The sequence below is a fragment of the Nipponia nippon genome, unplaced genomic scaffold (genome assembly GCF_047370975.1).
Source record: "Nipponia nippon isolate SJK-2023a ecotype South Korea unplaced genomic scaffold, ASM4737097v1 scaffold_46, whole genome shotgun sequence".
In the NCBI taxonomy this organism is placed as follows: domain Eukaryota; kingdom Metazoa; phylum Chordata; class Aves; order Pelecaniformes; family Threskiornithidae; genus Nipponia; species Nipponia nippon.
Genome location: NW_028262365.1, coordinates 383702 through 404134, shown reverse-complemented (window position 1 = coordinate 404134; position 20433 = coordinate 383702). Strand labels below are relative to the sequence as shown.

Below are 20433 nucleotides of genomic sequence, written 5' to 3'. Positions count from 1 at the left end.
GTTCATGGTTTGGAACAATCCGACTTCAATAGTTGTCTGTCGGCGGTAATTATTTTCAGGACAAGGAAACGAATAATCCGAATAGGCCAGCGAAAGCTCCCAGACTGCTCGGCTAATCGCTCCGGAGAAGAGCGTCACCGCTCCTCGGGCACAGCAGGCCGAGACCGCGGATTTTCGTTCTTCGGCTATTTCAGGCGTTCTGCTGAGCGTTTAGGAATGGCGACGCAACTCCCGAACCGCAGAACGGAGATTCGCTCCAAGCGCCAGCTGAAATCTTCCCCTGCCCGGCGGGCGCACACGCCATCGCATCGCCCCGAGGCAGCAGAGCATCGCCCGCCGGGCTCGGGACGCACGCCGGCATTTCTAACCACGCGCCGGCCAAACACCGTGCTTCCCGAGGCCGAGAAAGCCCGGCTCAGCGCCGCAGAAATCATCCAAAAAATGACGGTATTTATAAAGTTTTCCCCCCATCTCTGCCCTTCGGCTATAGGCTTCGTGTGACGGAGCCTCGGGAGCATTTATGAATTAAGAGATGCTTTGCCGCTGCCTGGATTTCCGCCTCGTCACTTGGCGATGCCGACGACCGACGGCTCACCGGGGCGGGAGGAGGAAATTAAAACCGCTTTTTAAAGCCACGATGTACGCGCACCTGCGCGATCCTGACCCCGAACGCGCTCGACGGACGCGCAGGAACTGCGCTGAGGCCGAGCGAGGGCACGACGCGATTGAATTAAGACCAGGAATATTCCACCTTATTTTTCACAGCTGCGAAGCAGCGCGGTGCTGAGGTGGGTCAGGTCCGTTATCGCTAATTGACGGACGGGAGGGCGAGCCGGGGCCTGCATCTTAAATAATTAAAAAAGCTGCAGTCGAAAGGAGATGAAAACCCCAGCGGGCTGAAGCCTCACCGCAAATATGTGAGAGTCCTTAAATATATGCAATAAAACCGCTTACTTTTATCCGTACACGTCGGGCAACGGGCGCTGCAGGGGAGCCCCGGCCGTGTTGGAGGGCGACGCTCTGTTGCTATAGGAAAGGAACAAGCGTGACGTCACGACCCGGGAGCGGCATCATCGCCACGGCGCGGGGCGCTGCAGGAAAGCGATCGCGTCAGCTGACGAAATGCCTTCGAAGCACACGAAAAAGAAAGAAAGAGCCGATTTGCCAAAGGATTTGTTCCGCTGCTGGATTTGACGCATCTTCCCTGTTGTTGGGGTAAACCAAAACACGCCAGGAACGCCAAGCGGGTCGTTAACCCGTGACCCGGGATGGCCCGTTTTTACCCCTTTTTAAACCGCAAAATAACATCCCTGGGTTGGCTTCACTCGAAATACCAACTCCCTCAGCCTCCAGCAGCTTCGCTGCTCCCCACCCGGGCGAGAGCAGGGAGGCCGTCGTCCTCCGCCAGCCAGGGCTCGGTATGTGTTATTTTTCATTTATTTCTGCCCCAAAATACACCTACCTAGATCACCAGAGTTTTAGGACTACGCATTTGAGATGAGAAGCAAAGCGTTCTTAATGTTGCTACGCGTGCATAGCAAGCTTTGCCTAATTTTACTCCTAAAGAGCCAGGTTGTACGCCTCTAAAACAAAAAAACCCCTCCTATCGTTACTTCGCTTCAGAAGAGCTGGATGAAATTGCTTTTATTATAAAAATGCACGTTTCCTTGGTGCGTCCCCCCCCCAAACTTCTAGAATTTGTTTTTCTCCCCATCGTTTTTGCCACATTCCACGTAAGAAACGCCGGATTTCGCCAGCACGCGCGGGCAGTGCCCAGCGCACCCGGCTGCGGAGGACTTTAAGCCTTCGAAACACTCTCAAACTTTAATCCTTGCATCGTCCTGCGAGGAAGCGCTGCACGGCTGAAAACCCGCAAGCCGAGAGAAGTTCGGGAGCCTAAAAGACACTTAAAAAAGAAAAAAAGGCAACGCGAGCACTTCCTAACGTTATTTCGCGTCCCGGTCAGCACTGTCAAGGCAGACAGGCGATTTCTCCAACAGCGCTGCCCACCAGGGATATATTTAGAGTGTTTGGTAGCAGGACGACGAGAGAAAGCGATTCAGCAAGCGGGTCGTGAGGCAAGGACTCCGAAGCGCTGGATCTCTTCCCGCTACTGACCTTGCCCCGCGCTTCGCCTGCTTTCGGCCCTTTCCTCCTCTGTAAGACCAAAATCACGACCGGGGAAGGCGCCGGGACCCGCGGGCGAACGTCCTTACCTATCTAAAATAAGCTCGTTTCTCTGAGGCCGCTAAATGCCTACGCGTACCTATAAGCCACCGGGGCGCCGGTTAATTCATCTGAAAATTGCGAGGGATGTCCAGAGCCTTTTCCCAGGCGCGCTCCTCTCTCCAGCGCAGGGAGCCGCCAACCTGGGAGGGTGCCGCGGGCAAACCCTGCTGCGATTCTCTTCCCCCGACGTTATTTTAAGCGTTTGATCCCATCTCGACGCCACAACCAAACGTTTCTGGTGTCAACCCTGGAAGATTCAGGGTATTAGGTGGCTACGACCGTGCTTACTCACGCTTTGTAAGCGCTTTAAAAAAAAGGGAGCTGGTAAAACACGTGGCACTTTCACTGAAGCCGACAAGTCACCGTGGTGAAGCGTTTTTCTTTCCATTTACGAGAGCCTAGTAACGTACGGCAAAACGGCTGGGGGGAAAAAACCGCCTTCAGCGCTACCGTCCCACCTTCATCTTACTCCCCGACGTTACGAATTGCGGCGTCCCAGAAGTTCACCAAGCACACGGGGGGAAAAGGCGGCCAGGAATCGCTGCTCTTCGCAGCACGATGCCCGCCAAAAAGCGAGACGACCCTGCGAGGAACACAGCAGAAGGCAGCGCGGACACCTCCGAGCGCAGGGAGATGCTGTACGGCCCCATTTTGCTTTCACGCTGGATGGCGTTTTTCCCCATTTTGTTTATGAGAACACAGGGGAACATATTTTTGGCAAAAGCTGTGTTTAAGTGTTTCGGTAACAGCTGTGCTCTGCGTGCCGAACCGACGGCGACAACATCAGACGCCGCAGCGCCTTCTGCGGGTCCTCGCTCCGCTCCGCGCAGGGGATGCTTCGTGCCAACAGTAGCTCCGACTTGATTTTATTATACGGTAACACTCGACGTCAGCCTATTTTTAGACCTCGCATGCACGCCACACGCTCGCGAACGCCGGGAATGGTAGCGCGATGTAAGGAAAAGCCTTTCGCCGGCGTAAACGTAACGGGAAGGAAACCACCGCACTTTACATCCTGGTAAGCTCTCGAAAAGGAGACAGAAAAACCACTTGGAAGAGATTACAAGCAGTTTTCCTTCTTCCCGCAGCAGGGGCAAGCCGCATCCCTAATTCCCAGATGATCCCGGCGAGGGCTCGTCGGGAACAGGGACCTCCGCTGCCAAACCCCGGAGAGGTGACGGCACGGACCGAGCAGGACCCGCGGAGCAAGGTCGCCAGAAAAGGGCGCAGGGCTTCGTGCTTCCAGCCCACTCCGAAACAGGGAAGAAGGGGACCTTTGCCGTCTCGAAAGCGCAATTTCCTCCTCCTCCGTGCCCAAACTTCTGGCGTTCGGTGGCAAAAAGTGCCCGGCCTCGCCTTGCAGCCCGGGGGCCGCTTCCCTCTCCCCGGAGGAGACGGCAGAGACAGGTTTCCCTTTCGGTCTGACCAGCTTGACCGTAGCCGCCAGCCTCCCGCCTGCCACGGGACGGCGCGGTCCTGGATGGCGAGAGGGCCTGCGCGGAGGTACGGAGCAGGCGGATCGCCGGCACGCTTTCACCGACGCTGCCCTGCGCCCAAGGGAGGCGACAGCCGGCGGCGACGGGGCAAAAATTAAACGTGATAAGGGAAACAGGGGCCCTTTGGAGTCCTATCTGCAGCCTGCTCCTTAATTGTTAATTATTCTTTGTTTTATCATATTTAAGACACTACAATCATTATTCCTCTGTGATTTAGCTTCCCTTTGTAATTAGAGATAATGATTAGAATGTATTTTGTATTACACCAGGAATGTTGGAGATAACTCTCTGGAAAGCTGAGGACGCCCCGGACCGCCCGGAGACCAGGCGCTGAAGGAGGTTGCCGGCTGCCAGCCTCAGACCTTCCCCGGCACGGGTAAATCACCGGGGCTGGCGCCGCAACGGAGCTGCCATCGGCTGCAAGCCACGAATTACCTCTGCGAGACTCGGGGAAAAAGGGGCTTCTGAGCCCAGGAGCGATTCAGCTCACGGAATTAGGGTGAAAAAGGGTCTCGTCCTCCTAACGAGGAGCAGCAGTTGCGAGCAGCAGACATCAACGGCACTGAAAGGCAAACGCAAGCAGGAGCTATCCCTGTCGATGCGCAAATCGGGCAGGGCCCAACGAGGACACGCAAGCGATCGGCTCGCAGCCTGGCCGCGTCGTTCGGACACCACCCTCCGGAAGGGTAATTAAGCCCGCCGGGCTCCGGCGGCACCCAGGCAGGGCCCCCTCAGCTCCGCGCCCTGCACCGCTCCGCTCAAGCCCTTTCAGAGCCGTGGGTGAAAACGGCTGACAAAATAACTGGAAACCCGTTTTCCGCCTTGCTTTCCCAGCCAAAACCCACCAGACTATCTAGCAGACAGGCTTTTCCCTTCTTCTTCCTTTACAGTCTCCCCAGCAGCGGACAGAAGCTTCAAAATTAAAAGCTTGATAGAAAGCTGGCCTGGGCTGACCCGCGGGCTTGACCGAGAGGGCAGAACATCCTCCGGAGGGGCCGGATCCGGCGTCTCCAGCCCCGCCACATCCACAATTCCGCCCCTTCGCTTCAAAAACATGAGGTATTTAAAAAGGGCACGGCGCCCGACGCGCCGTTGTCGATGCGAAAGCAGAACGCTTTCACGTCTGGAGAATTTAGCTTCACCGCGCTTCAGCTCTGCCTCGAGACGATAAATACTCCGCGTTTCCCGACGCCAGCGATATCACGGCGACAGATACTGAAAACCCGGAGCGCAAAGCAGCTCCGTGCGACGTACCTGCCGTTCCTCTGACACTAACTGCGACCTTTAAAACACGAGTTGTATCAACGTCCGCGAAAGCATTTTTTGTGCTTTTAACAAAGATAGAGCAGATCTCCGCACATCCACTTTTGTTGTAGTCAGGATGCCTGAGCAAACCGGAGGCTTTTGGTTAAACGAACGTTTATTACGATGAGGTTTTCCCGGCCCAGTGCAAGGCTGCTGACGTCCTGCCGGCACCCAGAGCGACGCTGGGAGGTACGGACGCACAGGCGAACCTCCGTTCTGCAAAAGCTGTTGTATTTCCTAGTCTGTTTTGGGGGAAAAAGAAGAGGTCTTGAGAGCGATCACGAGGTAACAGAAATAAGTCACGATTTAAAGACGGACGAGGGAAGAGACGGAACCTTTTTTGTGAAGTCTGGCTTCCAGGAGCTTCGCTGGAGCTCCGCGTCTAACAGGCCAGAGCGCTTCTCCTCCAGCTTTCTGAAACCAGTCACGGATCCAGTTCTGACCCAGCTCCTTCCCTTTCCCACGGGGCCCGCGTCACTACGGGGAAAGAGGAGCAGGGAGCACCAGGGATGCGCGGGACCAGAGAACGAGCAAGAATCACACAAAAAAACCCCACAAGAGGCTCCAGTCCTCCACTGTTTCCAACTCCGTGCAGTCTTTTATACCACGGCGAGGCGGAAATGTTATTAAGCCAGATGTAGGCAGTGGCAGTATTTACGTCCCGTTTACACGGCCATTAACGACCGGCGGCGTGAGTGGGTCCGAGCTTTTATTCCTTACTCGCAGTCACAGCCTCGTCCGTCAACTCTCTGCTAAGGCGCGGCCACCTGGCTGGGGGTTTTTCCCCACCCGTGCTCTTAAGACAAAAATACGATTTTAAAATACACGCACGCAACTCGGAAGCCTTAAAAACGGCTTTCGGGGGGACCTGGCTGCTCTGAGAAACGTAATTTTCGGAAGTCGCGCGGTCACTTCAGAAAGTTTTACTCGTATTGAGCAAACACTTCTTCCTTCCAGACAGAATCCCTTTTATTCTCTCCACGTTCCGTGCTCCGACCGCAGAGTAAGATCGAATTACACCTAGCGCACAAAGTTTATGTCCTCGACACCAATTAAATGTTTTCTTTTCGGTTTTTAGAGGTTTTATTAACGTTTACTTTTATTCCTTCAATTTTCCCAGGCTTCCTCTGGCCGAGGTCATTGATAAAAACAGGCGAGAAGCCGGTGAAGAGCGGGGTCTGCGGAGAACGTCGGCAGCGCTTTAAAAGATGAGGGGTTTTTTGAGCGAGGAAAACCGAACTGGAAAAGGATCAGGGAAGAGCGAGCAGAGGATATCCAAAACCGCTCGCGAGTGAATTCACAGAAAACAAAGGCAGCGAGGGAAGCACCAAATATTTCCTCGGCGCGCTCTTTCACGGCGTCAATAGTTAATTTATCGCCAGCCTCCCGAGAGAACAGCGAAAGAAAGCAACTGGGAAAAGAAGTCGCTAAAAGGAAGGGAGCCCGCTGAAGTTTCTCCTGCCCAGGATCGGTTGTTTTGCGAGGTTTTGTTTCGGTTTCAATGGCCGAATTATCCCTGCGACCCTGGGAAAACCTCCGCAATAACCACCGGCGATTTTAACAGCTCCGCTTGCCGAGGGATGATGTACTCGGGGCTTGACCGAAAGGGAGGTATTCTTACTTCTATGGGGATCCGCTCCAGAGCTGGAGGCAAACCATGAAACCAAAGTTACGCCAGTAACACGCGCTGCCAGGCACCGTACCAGGTTCTAAGAGGGGCTCGGTCACTGGCGTCGGGGCCTCTCCGGACGGAGGGAAACCCCCGTTTAGCCGCACGTCGCCATTAACTGAACTTCTGCACTTTTTCCAGGCTCGAGGACACGCAGCTCACGCTCCGGAAGAGCGGGGAAAAAAACAAAACAAAACAAAACAAAAAATCAAAACACCCGTTTTTTTTTTGACAGCTCGAGGCGCATTCAGAAATCGCGTTAGCAACAACAGGAATTACAAGCGTGCGCGTGAAAAAGGGAACGGCCCCTCTTCCTCCGGGATCGCCCTCTTTTTCCAGCGCCCCGGCAGATTTATCTATTATGCAAAAAAAAAAAAAAAAAAAAAAAAAAAAGAAGGTGCGCTGGGCAGGGGCGAAGGGCAAACCTCGCAACAACAAAAGCGTCTTCCGGGGAAGAAAGCTGGAAATGATAATTTCCCCGTAGGGCCTGCATTGAGGGATTTGCAGAGTCTGCAAGAATCCTGCCGGGAATCGAGGAAATCTCCATTTCAATGCAGGCTCTGCCAGAGGACCTGCAGGAATGCCGCGTCCTCTCCCAGCTGCCTTCGCCAGGCTTTCTGCGGCCGGCAGGATTCGAGGCAAGGATTCCTCCCGAAATCCATCCGGTGCTCATGTTTCTAAGCAAACAAACCCCCAAAACAGAAACGAAACCACGTATGTTTTATTTTCGCGGTACTAATAAATATTTGAAACATAAACAGTTACGGGCATTTTTTTTTTCCCCTAGCAGAAACTTAAAAAAGGAAACAGCCCAGATTCTGAACATACCAACGACAAATGTCTATTTTTAACAGATAAACTTCGAATTAGCGCTCCCGCATTCTGCCACTCTCCCAACGATTCCTTAACCCATTTTATTTTCACCGTTCGGTACGCGTCCCCCACTGACTCGATCCAGTCAATTCCATAAATCCCTCTCCGACCACAATTATAAGGCAGCCGGCACCGCGCCGGAGGATAAGGTTATACGTGAACGTCCCCTCGAGTGGCGAAAACCCTGGAATCGTTTTGGAGCCGATGCCTAACGGGCAGCTTGGAGCAATAAGGGAAACAGCCCCCGAGGTCCGACGGACACCTCGGCACCGTCGCCCTAATTAGGGCTCCATCCAGCATCCAGAGGCAATTAAAACACCGTTTTGACCCACAACATGAACAAACCCCGGAGCGCACCTCTCCGGGTGGAGGATTTTACGACCGCTGTTCCTCAGCGAAAATTATTAAAGGGCTTCAGACCTACCTGGGGGCAGCCCTGCTCTTCCCGCGGTTTTTCCATCCCATCCCGCTACCGCTCCTAGGGATAACCCTCGTTGGCCCGACCCCCGCCTGGCCGTGACCTCGTAGGGACCCCGCCACGGCAAGGGCCGGGAGGAGAGCGCTCGTGTTTTACTGACCTCTGGCTTTTAGCAACTCTCTGCCAATTACGGGTAGGAGACGAGAGACAGAACATATCTGCTTTACGCAGTCAGACTGTAAGGGAAAAGATAGAGAAGGGCCATTACGCCAGCTACCCCCGCGGCCTAACAAGAAACCCCCAAACAGCGCGAGCGCCGGGCTTTTAACGGCAACGGGCCAATTTTAAGCGTTAAGGAGCCAGTTTGAAAAAGCCAAGACGGAATTCAACCGGGAACCAGAAACGCGGGCACTCCAGCGGCAGTGTCCATCATCTCTGCTCAAAACCGACACCCGAAATCGAGCGTTCCCGGATTCCGGAATTCCTTAAAACCCTCCAAGCCGAGAGCGCGCGACAGGGCGTTATTTCCCCTCGATGTCGATCTGTGTTCGTAAGAGGCGCGAGTAAATGATTTCGGCTGCGAGTGCCGAGGCCGAGGATGCAGCGTGCTGTCATGGATACGAGGCTGGTGGGATGCAGAACTGACCCCCTTACCGAAGCCAAATCTCCCCGCTCCGAACACCCACGCCGCAGCTCTCCGCAGCGCCAAACCAGGCGAGACGCATCCAAATATTCTCGTTCGATTAAGAAGGGAAAATAAGCGGGTAAAAGCGGAGCAGCGCGAGCCTTGTTCTGCTCCGGAGCGCTGAAACGCGCAGCGAGAAGCCACCGGGAACAGATCGGTTGCCGTTCTTCAGCACCAAAAGGGATCCTACGCCGGGCACCCGCCGCCAGCTCGCTTCACCGGACGTTTAAAGCGATAAACGAGCGTTGCGCGTACCTGAATTTTCCCTTCTCAGGGAAAACTGGAAATACGCGGGTTGGAAATACGCTTATTTTCAATTAAAGGGTTAAGATCGGAATTCCCTGCCATAAAACCCGCTACGCCTAAGGAACAGCAGCGGCTCTTGCAGCGCAGCAAGAGTTTAAACAGATTGAGCATCTAACCGTACCAGAGCGAAAGGACAGAGAAGGGTACTGCAAATTCCCCAGAAACGGCCCAAGCCTGTGCCTATCTTCTAAAATTAACCGGCCCGCCCCGTCCTGGGTAACGCGCGCTGCCCTAAATAAGCGGTTCTCAAAAGAGGGGTGCGTGAATTAGCTCCCGTATCGCTTAATTCACAGGCGCGCTCCGGCCGTAGGTCCCGCTAACGTTTTCTGCTGCTCCTAGAACGAAAAAAACCCCAACCACCCCACCAGTTTGCATATTCTGGAATTCAGTCTGAGCAAGAGGAACTGGGCTGACGATTTTAGCAGTTCTGTTATCAGCTACGGCAGCTGAGAGCTAAGTTGTAAGTTTTCCGATGCACCGATTTATAAACATCACATTGCAGCTGACTACCTGGAAATAAAACCCCAGGAGTACAATAAACACCTTATAATTGTCCGTGCCCCTCATCATTTTCCTATCACCTAGAAGCTCGCAAAAAAATTTAAAAAAGCGCTGGCTCTCTGTGACCAACGCCGCAAACATATAAAGCATTAAAGAGCCCGCAGCATTTCGCAGCGAGTTAAGCTCGAGTCCCTCCCGTGCTGGGAAGGACACCGGCACTATTACGCCCATTTTAGAGATTACAGCACTTTTAATAATTCCAGCCACGAGGAATTTGGGTTTGCAGCTTCCCCTGAAACTGGAGTGCCCCGTTTCCTCGGGCTTCCCTGAAACCCCCCATCTTTCGCTACGTAAGGGGCGACGATCGCGTTTTTGAACAGACTCCAGGAGTTCCAATCCCACGAATCTCGAGTAAACGCGTCAAATTCGAGGTGACTAAGATGACATTTTTTACAAGAAGTACTCCTGTAAGAAACTCCGGAGCCGCTTGTCCCTCGCCGCACCGCAGAATTCCTCCCTGCACGCCCCTCAGGACGTCTCCGTTAGGATCAGCTTCCAAATACCCGGATAAACACCACGCTCCGCGTTCATTGCGGCGTTCGGTACCGTACCGACGCACGCGTTGAGGCACACACACCAGCCCGATCTTGAAAAGGGGTTCCGAGCGGTGCCAGGGCGCTTTACGTTTCTTATTTCTCACGGGCAAGGCGAGCGAATCGGGTTCAGGAAGGTTCGGATTCACCTCCAGCCCTTTGGGTGGGCGTAGCGGGAGCGTCGCGCCCGCTCCTCCATCCCGCGGGGACGGGAGGCCAACAGCCGGACGGCCCTGCCCCGACTCCCGCAGGAACCAAAGTCCACGCACCTTCCTTCAGCGATTTCTTCTTTTTTTTTTTAAGCTACAAAGATTACGTGGGGAAGGAAAACGCTTTTCTAACTCTTTCAGTAGACGCTCTCGAGCGGCGAAGGCAAGAGACTCGTACACGAGCGATTTCGCACTTCTGTCCTCCCTCCCCGGGAAATTATTCTCCACGACAGAAAGCCGATTCCTAATCGCGCACCCGAAGCTTAAAGCGTCTTATCGCCGTTTCCATTTTTACAGGTGGAGAATCCGAGAGCGCGCGGGACTCCCCCACTTCCCCGCCGAGGCCGCCCGGGGAGCGGTGGGAAGAGGAGGAAACCCCCGACTTTGGCTCCCTCGCGCCACAGACAGACGGCGGCTGCAGGTCAGGGCTGCTCGAGAGCCACCTCGGACGTTTCTTCCTATGGGAGCACCGTGAAAAACAAAGCGAAGATATTTGCGTGCGGTTTTTAGGTTAACTATTACTCCAAAAATGATTGGATCCATCAAAGGAAGCTCTCCTCCTCTCTCGCGTCACCGTAACTCCTTCAGCATCGAGGTGTTTTCACGCTCTTCCCTCGGCGCGGGCAGGAGGGACGAGACACCGCCGTGCCAGGGATGTGGCCAGCGCTGCCCCGGCCCGAGGCGTCGACGGGAAACGTCCCGTTTCTGGGTCAGGGAACCGTTTTCCTCGCGGCGGCGGGGACTCGCACCATCCCGGGCCGCCCGCCCTCCCCTCCCCCTGCGCAGGATTTACTTGGAGCTTTTTTTTTTTTTTTTTTTTTTTTTTGCTCGAAATCATTTCCAGACTCGCATTCCCTCGACCGCAGCGGGAGGAGGAGGAGGAGGAGGAGGAGGAATACAATGGGAGGCAAAGTGCTGGCTTTTCGGGGAAGGAGGGGGAAAACTTTCCGGGGCTGGAGAAGAGGATGCAGGAAAGGAGCTCGGCAAACACTTGCCGCGCAGAGGAGAAACGCCGTTCCCGGCAGGGAAACACCGCTCCCGATTTACCTAGCCACCGAGCAGCCGTCGCGGGTTGTTTTGGCCTGCTTTTTGGTTCAAACTTACGGACGGCGCTCATCGTTTTGTCGTCTGGCATATCGTAAAGGTATTTTTCCTGCGAGGGAAAGGTGCGGCAGCCTGGCCCTGGTCTGCAGAAGAGGCGAATCGGATGGGAAGGCAGGTCCTCCCCACGGCTGCAGGCACCTCCGACAGCAGATGCACAAAACCGGGGCAATTAATATGAAAGCGGGGTGCTGGGTTTTTTTTAGGGGGGCAAATTTCAGAAAGAAATAAGAGAAAAAGCAGAAATACACTCAGCTACACACAGGTATCGCGTCTGAGCCCGTAATATCTCCCCAGAGGCTGGCTGAAAAGCCTTCAGTGGCAAGCACTTTTAACGGCAACTGATCAGAAAAATAAACGCTGACAGTTTTCCTAAGTTCTGCAACAATTTCAAAGCTTTCTCTTCAGAAAACACCCGAGAAATCGTTGCCCGAAACGAGCCAAAAAAAAAAAAAAAAAAAAAAAAAAGCTGTTTGCAGGTGAATGCCTCATCCCGCGCAGATCTATGACCTTTCCGTGGAAACCACAACGAATGTTTCAACTGCTTATGGTAGCAGGAACAACTTTCAAACATGCACTGAATGTAAACTAAAGTATTTTTGCCCTCCGCCTGCAGCCAGCCCGTCCTACGGCCTCGGCGGCTGCTCCCATTACCCACAGGAGAGTCTTGTTTTCGCGGCTGATTTTTCAGCTCTCTCCGGACAGCGGTGAAAACGACAAAAATGGGGTGAATTTGCTGCCGGAGAAGGCGAGAAGCAAGGGCCGGGGGGAGCGTGGGAGCCGGGGCCCAAAGGAAAGGCAGTTCAGAGGGGGACAAAGCTGCCCTGAAGAGAGGCAGCCCTTGCCGTTTCGTATCCCTCCGGAGCCAGCCACCACACAAACAGCTCCGGTTTTTATACCGTGCGGGGAACGCGGCCGCGGGGAGCACGAGGAACGGCAAAGGCATCTTTCACCCTCATTAACTCAGGCCTACGGGAAACAGGCAACTGAATTCTTCCAAGTTTTGTCAAGTCCTCGCCCGGCCACCGCTGGCCAGGAGGGTAACAGGGCCCTGACGGAGGAAGATGAGGCTCCCGCTCGCACGAAGGCGCCGCCGCCAGCTCCAGCAGCGCGCGATCGCTCTGGCTTTAACTCCCCGTTTCAGGAGTTTGAAACATTTCGGCTATCAGACAGCAACATTCAACACAAATCCATACCGTCACCGAGACCCAAACCGCATCCCAACAGCCCCACGCTACGTACAAAACCCAAGCGCAATTCCGAAGTTTTGGGTTGCGGTTTCCGCTTCTTTGCTAACCCACGGGATATTTGGGGGTTTGCTGGGGCGCCGCTACGATCTAGACGGCGTTTCTGCGCGCCGGGCGGGCCAGACGGCAAGGCAGGCAGCCGAAAGTCACCGTAGGAGGGATCTGAAGCTCTCGCCCGGGTGCGGAGCGAGAGCCGCGGCGCGGGATGCTCGCACGCCGTCTCGCAGAACCTTTTCTTCTCTCGAACGGAAAGCAGCAGCTCCGGGGAAAGGCTGCCCGGGGGAGAGCTCTGCCTGCGCCGGACCCTCCTCTCCGCCTGTGGAGACGGGACGTACCTCGGCGCAGAGCCCGCAGGCATCTCCCGAGTGCGGGTACTCCATGTGCCCCTGGCCGAGGTTACGGGGACGGCCAGCGGCGTTTAAAGGACACAGTGGCAGGAGCAAAGCTCCCCGTACCTCCCTCTGGTTCGTTACCTCCTTGAGGAGACAGCTACCCCCCGCTCCCGTCTCCCCGTGGAAAGCTCCTACGGGGAATACCCAAGGGGTGCAAGCTCCACAGCCGCGAGCTAGCGACGACGCGGTCCCGAGGCCGAAGGGGCATCGCGGGCAACCCGCGGCTGACAGACGACGTCGCATATTACTCAAGAAAAGGGAAAGAAATAATGCTTCCGCACCGACGACCTGCGGGTGCTAATGGAGCCAAGCAAGGGACGACGCGTTTGCCTCGACACCAGGGCAGCGCCTCCGAACTGGGGCTTTTTGCGGCCCAGACTAACTTTGAACGCGCAAGTCACGCGCAGGTGACGGGAAGATTTGCTCCCGGAGTCGCTTCCTTTATTATGGAATAGGGAAAGATGCAGTCTCACCCGTAGCCGATTTATAAAAACCCTCCTCAGGCTCTGTGTCAGAACAAACGTTAATTCCCCGATTACGCGAAGAAATGAACTCCGCGAAAGGAAGAGGACGCTGGGGGAGAGGGGAGGAGGCGCAGGAGCGGTGTTTGGAGCCTGCTTACGGCGGGGCGGGCGAGAGGCGCTCGCCTGGCAGCTTGGGAAGCCGCAGCCCCCCGTTTATTTAGGGAGCAGGTACGACACGGGCAAGAAGAACAAAAGCTTTCCCCGCTCGGCTTCGCCAACAGGCCTGGGCTGGAAGGACCACCTCAAGAGATGAAACGATAGCTCAGTCTCCATAGCAATCACTTGCTCCGCCGATACCACCAATAAGATTACCGACGGGCGGCCGCCGTCCTCGCCACGGGGACGGCTCAAGCCCCGCTCGCACCGGAGATTTTTGGCACGCGTCGCTGTTTCGCCGGTGAATTCTGGCAGCAAGCGGCAGAAATCTCCCCTCTCCTCCGCGCCTCAGCCTCCCTTTGCAGGTCCGAAACCGTTTCTAACCCCGCCGAGGACGGACGGGGCATTTATTCTCAGCCTACGCTAACTTTTAGCATTAGGGGGCTGTTAATCGAGAAGTCCTGGTAGACTCAACGAAGGGAAGGCAATTAGCTGGCCGCGGTCTCGCAGCTCACCTCCCCGAAGCCCCCGGGAGCCGGGAATTAAGGGACAAGCTTCCAGCCGCGCTGTTTTAGTACCCAAATCACGGTCAGAGAGGAAAAAGCCAGCGCAACAGGACCGAGACTGCGTACGAAGCCGCTCGCAGGCCAACAGCTGTATTTTAAAGCCACGTGTTTTGACATTAATATACCCGTTCCGATGAGGCAGCAGGAAAAGGTTGCGAAAACGTAAAAAGAAAAAGGCAGGGGAAGAGTACGCGCTCAAAGCTCGCTGGTTCATCGGGGAAATATCAAGCTCCGCACGAAAATACCTGTAAAAAAGTCAGAGCGCGATAACAGAGCGGCTCACGCCTGCCATGGCAATCTGCCCATTGCTTAAATCAAAAATTCCACTCTACTACAGGATGAAATTTAGCCACTACCGAGAAGGATCCTACTCTGCTAGCGTGAGGATTTTGAGGCCGTATTGTCAGTGTTTCTCCTTCCTATAGAGGCTTAATTTTAGCACGAAGTCTCTCGCATCGCGAAAAACCAAGTGGAAAGAGAGGCCGAGTCACAAACCATTCCCCTCGAGTTTTTTTTTTCCTTGGGAAAAAGAGGAAAGCGCTCTCCAAGTCCAGCCTCATCCACGCAACGGGAAACACGTCACACGAGATAACCGGCATCGAGCCCCCAGGAAAGCTCCACGTAAAACACTGCCACGCTCCAGATGCCCTCAGACTCACAGAAACAGCCTCTTTCTACTCCAAAAAGCCTCCACGAGACATTTAAGGACTGAATCCCTTCAGGATGCAGTATCACTTAGGGTTTCCCCGCAGCGCGAGACGCAGAAGCGAATCCTTTTCATCCGCAGAGATTCCCAGCGAAGCCGAGGAGTCTCGGGGAGAACGTGACATCGCCGGAGCGAGGCGTCAGCTCGCAGGCACGGAGGATGTTTACTTTATTTGTCGCCAAACCGTTTTCTGGTGCAAAGTATTTCTTTCGCACACGATGGGCCCTGGAGATGATTTCCCCTCTGGTTTTTATTAAAGTGACGGGAAGAAAGGACTCGGTCAAATATATTGTCGGCGAGAAAGAGGAGAATGGTCGTCGTGCGCTTTGAGGTCGCGGGATTTCTCCCCCAATATCTAAATCGCCGAGTATTTTGGGAGAGGGAAGTGTGAATCTGTGCAAATAGCGTTTTCTAGGGAAAAGCTGCAGCTCTGTAAAGAAAAAAATAATGTATATACCTACAGCAGGCTTTACTTTCAGCCTCTATACTCTTACTCAGGGGCTACCAGGCAGGACTTGACTTTTAGCCCCCACTCTTACTCAGGGGCTACCAGGCAGGACTTGACTTTCAGCCTCTATACTCTTACTCAGGGGCTACCAGGCAGGACTTGACTTGTAGCCCCCACTCTTACTCACAGGATCCTAGCCAGGCTGCGTACGCACGCGCAGGGGACAGGGAGAGATCAGGCAAGCGCGTCGCTTTAAAATTTCACCTATTAATGCTCTGAAATAAAGAAGGCGTTTGGCTTTAAGACAGGGGATGCTACGATAATTGGGATCCAAATAAACTAACGAGGCTACCACGTTTTAGCCTCGATGCGTCCAACGTCCCTAGCTGCCTGCTACGAGAAACACGTCTACGACAAAAAAAAAAATAAAAAGGGGGTGAACTTCCAGCTCCCAGCTGGCACGCGGATCGGCACCGAAGCGGCAAAATAATATTTGGCAAAAGGCAGGAGCTCGGTCGCTGCTGAGCGCGGTCGTGGAAATGCCGCGGGGGCCTGAGTGCGGCCCCGGAGGTACGGCTGGGAGGGATCAAGTCCTCTCCTCTTTCGGGAAGCGGAATGCTGCTTCCCCTCCTCACCCCTCCGTCTAAAAAAGAGGGAAGAAAGCGAGGATGGAGAGGCAGCAACTCAACGCCGAGCGGTTCCAGAAGCCGCGTGGGTCTGGGCTGTAAGCGGGCGACCCGCGGCAGCAGGAGCTCAGAGGCAGAGCGGGGCTTTCGATAGCAAAGGACGTGATTTGTTAAAAAAAAACCCCAAAATCAACAGATTCGGGACTGCGAAACGCTGGCTGCCAGGGGTTTGAGAGGAATCGCTCACCCTCCTGCTACGCCGAAGTTAACACCAAACGGTGCTGGGTAACAGTCAGGGTAAAGGTGCCCCTGTCGCCTTGTCCTCTCATTCTAGAAATAATAATAATAGTAGTAGTAATAATAATAAAAAAATCGAAGATCACAATTAGTTTACGTGTCAAAGAACCGACAGCAAGGAAGTTCCATATTTTAGTGTTCAAATGTAAACAGAAAGCGTCAACACAGACACCGGGGATGAGGAAGCAGCACAAAAGTGACATCGTTACGGCAAATCCTCGCCCCGAGCCCCTCGGCACGGCACCCCGGCGCCCTCCTCGCGCCCCCGGCACGGCGCAGGCAGCTCCAACGGGCGCCGCGGCCGCAGAAACACCCTCGAGAGCACGGTTTTGGCCACGGCCATTTGAGTCCGTCCCGCAGGACGAGTCTGCGCTTGATATCGAGTCCTGCTGCACCTGAACTCGGGGGGAAAGACAAACCCAAAAGCCCCCCCCGTGCCTCAGTTTCCCTTTGGGTCAAATACCCCTTCCAGCCGCTCAACTACTACTCCTCAGCGAAATAAGAAAAGTGACGATGGTGAACAGCACGTCCAGGCATCCAGAGACTGAACCGGCACCAGAAATCCAGGAGGGCAGGTGGGACAGACGGAATTAGCCAAAACAGAGGGAAAACCCACCCGGAAAGGAGAGCCGGCGCGCTGTATTCGAATATCAAGAAAACTACAGAGCCCACAGAAACCAAAACCACGACCACACGCCCGGAATCGTTTGCGCAAAAAGGCAAAAACACTATATAAATGGTAAATACGTTTCGAAATTAAGCTGCGAGCGGCAGACGAATGAACACCAGAAAAGAACGTGAAGAGCAACGAACTGTAGTTTATTCAGCGGATGTATTTTTAATGCACCGAGGAAAAACTTGGGAGCTATACCGCGTCGCGAGGCACCCACTGAACACCAAGAGCCACGTCGTTAAGTTTTACCAGCAGAGCCCCCCGCCGCAGGGTGTTTTCCCCCCAAAAAAGCGGTGCGGAGGGGCGAGCTCTGCCTCGCAGCAGCAGGCCGGAGCCCAAGTTTGCCGTTTCCCAGGCGGGGAGCCGCGACGCCTCGCCGGGGACGGAGGATTTTAATCCTGACATTGCAAACCCTCCGCTGCCAGACCCATCCCAGGGCATCCCTGCCTCTTCCCCGGGAGGAGGAGGAAGAGGAGTGGACGAAGAGGGTGGGGGGGGGGGGGGCACCGAGGCCCGGCGGCAGCTCCGCAAGCCAGACGGCAACCCCGCAAGCCAGACGGCAACCCCGAGCCACGGCAGCCTCTCCCCGAGCCCCCCCCCTCCCCGCTCCGAGCCCGGGAGGAGGCGGCGACGAGCTGGGCGCTTCCCGGAGGCGGCGGCGGGGACCGGTGGAGGGAAGGGGAGGGGGGCGGGGGCGGGCTACGGGCGCCCCCCTTTTTGGGGGGCCGGGGGGGGTGGGGGGGTGCGTGTGGGGGAGAACGGGGGTAGAACGGAGGGCGACGTCTCCTTTTTGGGGAGGGACATTGTATTCCGGAGACGTGACCCGCCGCCGCCGCACCGGGAGGCTGTCCGGGGGCGGCGGGGCCGGGGAATGGCGGGGGGGAAAGAGGCGGCGGGGCGGGTGGTCGGGGAGGGGGCGGCCCCCCCCCCCCCCGCCTCGGCAGGTAGCGGAGTTAAAGCGATTTAAAGCGAAATCGCTGCATTGTAAAGAAACTCACCGTGATGTTTGAGCAGCAGTCGGCGCGGGGTCTCCCAGACATCCCCGCACGGGCTCCGGAGGCAGGACCCCGCCGAGGCACCGACACATAGGGGTTCGCCGCGCTGCCTGATCGCCCGCCCCGCTCCCCGCTAGCGCCGGGGGGGGGCGCCGCCGCCGGGGGGGGACGGGGGGGGGGACGGGACACGACGAGACCCCGGCCGGGGCGGGCGAAAATTAACGCGCACCCCCCCCCCACCTCCCCGCCCGTATTTGCATACGCCACGCCCCCTCCGGGCGAGGAGCGGCGCCCCGGGCCCGGCCTTGCTAGGCCGGGCTCAGCCGCGCTAGGAAAGGCCCAGCAAAGCCAAGGTTCCTCCCGCTTAGGGGACGCCCCGGCCCTGCGATGGGGAGACCCCCACCCCCCAGCTGTGTGAAACGGGGGTGGAAATAACGCGGGGGCCGAGCGGGAAGCCCCCACCCCAAAACCGGGGGGTTACCTGCGGGGCGACGCGGCCTCGCCGTGGCGGCGGGGGCAGGCGGTGGCCCCCTCGCCCGTGGGTCGTCAGCGGCAGGATCGGGCCCTGCGGGGAGAGAAATTAATCGTTTTACCCACCGAATCCAGAGGAAGACCGCCCGGCAGCGCTCGCGGCCGGATCGAGACTCCCGAAACCCCCCAGCCTGCACGCACCCCACTTTTTCACAAAAGGTGTTTAATTTCGAGGAAAGCTCTAGCCAAAAAGCTCGGCGCCGGTACGGCAAAGCCGCAGCTTCTGGCAAAACCCCCAAACCGGGCCGGCCACGACCCACGGGCAGCTCTGAGGACCCAGTTTTTTTAATTACTGTTGCCTAAGGGGCTTTTTTAGAGATAAATAAAACCCATAAAACACCCTCGATTACTCTGAATACACTCGGGGCTGCGTCACCCGCACAAAGAACACACGCGCAGGACACCAAAAGTACTATCGGCGGAGCAAAAGGAGCGACGAGGGGCTGATGTACGTTGTCAAGCAGCGAACGGCTTTCTCGGATAAAATTTGTTGCCTAGATTCTGCCGGCGTAAATAACAAAATAAAATTTCTCCGGCTAATTCCTGAATCCTGGCTGAAAAACAGAAAAGCCTGGACTAAAACCGGGAAGGGAGGAGGGGGTTTGCCTGCGATACGCGCGCTCCTCGTTACTGAACTGTCGCGGGCCTGTCCCGTTTTGGGTCTGATCCTGCGCTTTTAAGTCACAGGTCCAGAGCGAAGCACGCAGAGGGGCGTTCGGAGGCAGCGCTTCAGGGATTTAACACTTCTTAAAGCACTGCAAGGGATATCTTTACCTATATTCACTTACAAAGAAGAAAATTGGGTTTAACGAGTGCCAGTCTTGAAAGGCAACGCTTAAAAACTGCCTCCTGCTCAAGGCAAGCTGGGAAAAAACCCCACATTTGCCGGGTTTAGGCTGGGTTTTTGGTGGGATAAAGCCCCAAGCGGCGCCGGCCCGGCCTCCCTGCCGGCACGCTCGGGCAGCCCAGCGCCCAGCCCAGCCCAGGGTCCTCGACATCCCAGTTACAAACTGGTTGAGCCGGCGAGGAGGCTCCGCTGGCGATTGGCGGGGTGCAGGCAGGGGTAGGCAGGGCCAGGCGCCTTGCCCGCGCCCTGATTAGGCGGGTTAGATGTGATTGACCAGTGCGAGTAATTAATCTGCGAGAGGCCGGGCTTGGGGCTTTGTTTATACCCCTGGATTGGCTGGATTTGAATTGGATATACGTTCTGTTTGTACCTGGGTGGGACCTCGCGGGGGTTTATTTTGGTGCATTACGCCATAAAAGCGCGGCGCCAGCCCAGCCGAACGCCGCCGTCGTTCGCCGCCGCTCTTCGTCTCCGCCGTGGCTCTGCCGGAACGCCGGGCCTCGCCGGGAGCCGTCGACCGGGTACGGTGCCGGAAGAGGATCAGGGCTCCGGGCTGTTTTATCACGGAGGGGGAAAAGGAGACGATGAACCCTACCGTCAGTAGCGCTTACAAAAAACGCCCAACATTTAAGCCACACGACGCACCCTCGCGCTCGACTGTTTCCCTTTTTTCGGTCCCCGAGCACCGAAACGAATCGAGCGGAGTCTGCCGTACCTAAAATAAAAACAAACCCCAAAAACCCACTTGGCAGAAAGCCACCGTAAGCGATAATTCGACTAACCCACGGGACAAGACGAGCTTCTTTCCTCGAAGGATGCTGCTGCCAACAGCGCCCTCAAAACACGGGGTCGATCTCAAGTGGGAAGCGTTAATGCGCCGTCGTAAGGAGGATTTTTTTTTTTTTGTCTCTCACGACGGCAACTTTACAAATCGGGCAAAGAAGCGGTCCTCAGGCAGCAAAAATGCTTCGAGCGCGCGGCTGATGCGCCGGAGGACGAGGGGAAGCCGCGAGGGATTCCGCTGCAGCGACGCGCTGGGGTGTCAGACGCGCTCCTGCCCCAGCTCCGCGCTCCCTCGGGGCGGAAAACCTCCCTTTAAC

The 20433-nt window shown here is 55.9% G+C and overlaps 1 protein-coding gene across 4 annotated transcripts in view; it reads right to left on the bottom strand.

Moving 5' to 3' along the window:
- Positions 1 to 20385, bottom strand: part of BICRA (BRD4 interacting chromatin remodeling complex associated protein) — a 36994-nt gene extending 16609 nt beyond the window's left edge. Inside the window, exons 1-3 of one of the 4 annotated variants that reach the window (XM_087778723.1) lie at positions 20116 to 20385; positions 19704 to 19886; positions 17959 to 18520 (exon numbers count right to left, since the gene is read on the bottom strand). The gene's annotated coding sequence lies outside the window, so the exon portion shown is untranslated. Of the gene's footprint in view, positions 1 to 4979; positions 5463 to 17958; positions 18521 to 19703; positions 19896 to 20115 lie in introns of those variants that run through there. The other 3 variants (XM_087778725.1, XM_087778724.1, XM_087778727.1) reach the window with 3 other exon arrangements.
- Between the last annotated feature and the right edge of the window lie 48 nt (positions 20386 to 20433).